This window comes from Elephantulus edwardii, unplaced genomic scaffold (assembly GCF_000299155.1).
Source record: "Elephantulus edwardii isolate Elephantulus edwardi_28Jun2011 unplaced genomic scaffold, EleEdw1.0 scaffold00015, whole genome shotgun sequence".
NCBI classification, from domain to species: domain Eukaryota; kingdom Metazoa; phylum Chordata; class Mammalia; order Macroscelidea; family Macroscelididae; genus Elephantulus; species Elephantulus edwardii.
The window spans coordinates 6,041,879-6,046,332 of NW_006399765.1; the positions used below are offsets into that span (position 1 = coordinate 6,041,879).

Consider the following 4,454-nt stretch of genomic DNA (forward strand, 5'->3'; position numbering starts at 1 on the left):
CCCACCGCGCCGGCCAGCTCCGACCGAGCGCCCAGGGCACAGGGCAGCAGGGGCCCGGCTGGGCCAGCCGCCACCCTACCCGGGCCGCCGGGGGTGGAGCCTCGGGGGCGGGGCCACCAGGGGTGTGGCCAACTGCGAGGGGCGGGGCCACAGGCAACCAGTGAGCGAGCGGGGTGGGCCGCTCTGTGGGGTTTCTGGGTGCTGGGACCCACCGCAAACGATGCGACCGGCGAGTTATTGTTTCCCCGGGCAGGTCATGCAGGTGACGGGATTCATGTCGGAAACGGGGTCCGAGATTCCAGCGGCGGAGACTCTGCGCCGCTTCGGGCCATCGAGGACTAAAATCATCACTCATGAGGATGCGCGCACCAGGACGCATGGTAAAAAAGGATCAAGAAACGAGTTTTGGGGAAGGGCTGCATGGCGCTGGACCCTCTTACAAGGCTAGATTTTAAGAGGTCCCTCCCTCCCGCTGCACCACGAGGGTCTTAACGCGCCACGGGGCTAGGGGGCGGTCTTCAGAGGCTGGCTTTGGAGAGAGGGGGTGGGGTTTTCCTTGTTGGGCGTGGCTTCGTGTAGCTGTGGCTTCTAAAGCCCCGCCCACTGGGCTGTCACCCTTACAGATTCCCTGTAAGGCTTTGGAAGGGAATCACCAGATCCTCACTTCCAAACTACAGAGTTAAAACAGATTTAACCCTCACAAGTGAGTCCATCAATGATCAGTGAAACTTGCAATCCCACACTTTGAAGCAGCAGGAGAACCGAGGACCTGTGGCAGGACTCTGGATCCGGCCTCCTCGTTTCCTGAATGCTTAGTTCAGACAGACAGTTAACCCCACGTAACTCTTGATCCAATTATTCACTTTTCTGGGTCTCAGCTTCTTCATCTGTGAAATGATCCTTGTGTAAGAATCAAAGCGATGTGAATATTCAGTGTAAGTTTTGCATCACTATACTGTCACTATAATCTCTAACATTTATTGAATGTTAACTATTGACCAGGGAGCTCTGGTGGCTAGTCTGTAGGGAGTTGCACTACAACCCAAAGAGGATGAATCCACCAGCCGCTCCATAGGCAAAAGATGACAATCTCCTTCGTTGCAATTTACAGACTCTTGAAAACCTGCTAGAGGGTCAACTAAGTAGGTTCCAACATGATGGCAATGAGTTAGTGAGTCAGAACTTTTTGGTGAGTGTTTTCCTAGTGTTAATTTATCTTTACTTCATAGAGTAACTACTGTTAAGAACATTATCATTATATAAAAGGGAAAACCTACATTTAGACAGTCTAATTAGCCTAAGTGGGAGTTCTGGTGGCCTAGTGGTAAGGAGTTGCTCTGCTGACACACAAGTGACTCAGAGCATATGTTAACAATAATTAGAGGAAGACTCATGCCTGTATAGGGTTTTGGTTGTTGTTGTTAAGTGCCATGGAGTTGCAGACGACTCATAGCGACCGTATGAAGGAGAGTCCTCAATGCTTGGGTGTCTCTCATCCTCTCTCCAGGTTCATAGGGTTTCCGGAGGCAAGCTATTACGGAAGTGGGTGCCACTCCTCCTTCCACGATATAGGATAGAGCTGGAATTCAAATCCAGGCCTATATGACTCCAGTGTATCCTTATTAGAAAAGTCCCACAACCTCAGTCTACACTCAAGTCTAATCCGTCTCCATCGTCCCTTCCAGGGATGTGTTAAGCAATAAATAGTTAAGAACCACATAAGTGGGGAGCTCTGGTGGCCTAGTGGCAAGAAGCTACAACTACAATCCCAGAGGTGCACGGTTCAAATCCACCAGATGCTCTGCCGGGGAAGGAGGGGCAATCTCCTCCTGTACCAGTCAGATCTGATTTGACGGTACACGCACGCAAAAATAATAAAAAATAAATTTAAAAAAATTTTTTTTAAATCACATTAAAAAAAAAAAGAACCACATAAGTATGCACTCTTCTGGGCCTTGAGTAGACTCCTCCACTTAAGTTCCATCATAAAAATAAGAAAATGTAAAAAAATAAGAAAATAAGATTCAGGGAAAAGACAATAGGTACATATACAAGAAGTTTGTCTCCAGCAACCTTGTGTTGACAAATAACCAGAGACAAATCCAAGTGTCTAACATAGTGAAGTGGCCCTATGTTGCTGAAAGCCACAACAATATATAACATATATGTATTATATGTACATGTATGTATATGTTGTTGTTGTTGTTATATGCTGCTAAGTTGGAACTGACTCATAGCTGACCATCCAGTGGGTTTTCAGAGGCTATAAATTGCACAGGAGGAGATTTGTCATCTCTCCCTCAGAGCAGCCAGTGGATTCAAATTATCTGTAAAAAGAGAGAGGGCAGCACAGAGACAGCTGTATCTGATTTCTTCTAACTCCATGTGAGGGGACTGCCCCATCATCAGCATTCACAACACAAACCCAATTCGCATGAGGTCAGATATGTCTCTCACATCTCCTTTTACTAATTCCAACACAAATCCTACTGCTCTCCTGGGTCTGAAATTCATTGCAATAGCCACACAGACCTCACAGAACCAGGTTCATAATTATGGAGTTTATTGTGTTAACAGGTTACAACTCATGTGAAAACAAAATATAATGCCTTAGTCAGTTGTTGTTGTTGTTGTTATGTGCCATCGAGTCACTTGCGACTCATAACATATAGCTTCTTAAATGTATTCACAAGCCTTTCAGTCTTCAGTCTTGTGGCTTTAGACCAGTATTATAGAGGTCTGTTGTTGTAGTAATTGTTGTTGTTGTTGTAGTCAGTTGTTGTTGTTGTTATGTGCCATCGAGTCACTTGCGACTCATAACATATAGCTTCTTAAATGTATTCGCAAGCCTTTCAGTCTTCAGTCTTGTGGCTTTAGACCAGTATTATAGAGGTCTGTTGTTGTAGTAATTGTTGTTGTTGTTGTTGTTGTAAGGTGCTGTCAAGTTGAATACAAGTTGTAGCAACTCTATGAACACCAGAACTAAACCTCATCCTGTTCTATGCCATCCTCATCCTCTGACACACTTGAGCTCATTGGTGCAGTCACTATCAATCCATCTCATTGAGGATTTTCCTCTTTTGCTAATCCTCCACCTTTCCAAGAATGATGTCCTTTTCTGAAAAATACCTCTCTTAGCAACATGCCCAAAGTATGTGAGACAAAGTTTTTCCATCCTTGCCACTAAGGAGCACTCTGGCTGCATTTTTACTCTGACTGCGGTTTTTTCCAAGACATGTCTGTTTGTTCTTTGACAATCCATGGAATAGTCAATACTCTTCTCCAGCGAAGGAAACCAGTATCTTCTGAAAGGTACCAATTCTTCTTCTGTCATTTTTATTCATTGTTCAGCTCTCAGATGCATAGCAAATGATTGAAAAAACTGTGGCCTAAGTCAGGCAAAACTTAGTCTTCTTGTACCTCAGTGATTTGAAGAAATCCCTGACAGAGGACTTGCCCAGTGTAACATCTGATCTCCTGCCTTCTGGCCAAAGGTGTTGATTGTGGATTCAAGTAAAATTAAATTGTTGACATTTTCAATCTTTTCTCCATCTATCATGATGTTGCTTACCAGTCCAATGGTGAAGATTTTTGTCTTCAGAAAAGGTGTATTTCAAGATTGTACCCTCTCTCCATATCTTTTCAATCTGTACACTGAGCAAATCACTCGAGAAGTTAAACTATGAAGAAGAATATGGTATCAGGATTGGAGGAAAAATCATCAACAAACTGCATTATGCAGATGACACACCCTTGCTTGCTGAAAGTGAGGAGAATTTGAAATGCTTATTACAGAAGATCAAAGAATACAGCCTTCAATATTAATTGCATCTCAATTTCAAGAAGACAAAAATAAAAAATGCTCTCTTAGTCCTGTCAATTAAGGCATCTCCCCTTAGCCCCTCTATGCACCAGTCTTCCAGTAAACTTACATAAAGACCCCTGGCTCTGGCTTTTTAGGCAGCAGTCCCAGGTCAGCTCTGTCTCACATCAGGTCTCTGGTTCTCCATTGTGGCTGCTAGTGCTCTCCTGGAGGTCTTAGTCTGACTTCAATGATCTAGGAAAGCCATTTTGAACAAAAGACCCATCAACAGGTCTGTCCTGGAGAGGGTAAATCCAGATTGCCCTTTGGAGGCAAGGATTTTGAAACTCCATCTCACATACTTTGGGCATATTGTTAAGAGAGCCAGACCTTACAGAAGGATCTCATGCTTGGAAGGGTGGAAGGTCAGCACAGAAGAGAAAGACCTTGGATGAGATGGATTGATACAGTGTTTGTGGCAGTGGGTCAGATGTGTCAGAGACAGGCTCAGGATAGGGCAAGATTCAGGGTTGATTTTCATAGGGTCACTGTGAGTCGTAGTTGACTCAATAGCACATAGCAACAACACACCATGCTGCCTTTGAGTTGACAGTGCAACTCTACCCACTAGACTACCAGAGCTCCCTTTGTA

At 44.6% G+C, this 4,454-nt stretch overlaps 1 protein-coding gene across 1 annotated transcript in view; it reads right to left on the bottom strand.

Annotated features, from left to right (window-relative positions):
* SNTA1 (syntrophin, alpha 1) overlaps positions 1–3,305 on the bottom strand; it is a 35,201-nt gene extending 31,896 nt beyond the window's left edge. Inside the window, exon 1 of the mRNA XM_006881446.1 lies at positions 3,280–3,305. The gene's annotated coding sequence lies outside the window, so the exon portion shown is untranslated. The remainder of the gene's footprint in view (positions 1–3,279) is intronic.
* Between the last annotated feature and the right edge of the window lie 1,149 nt (positions 3,306–4,454).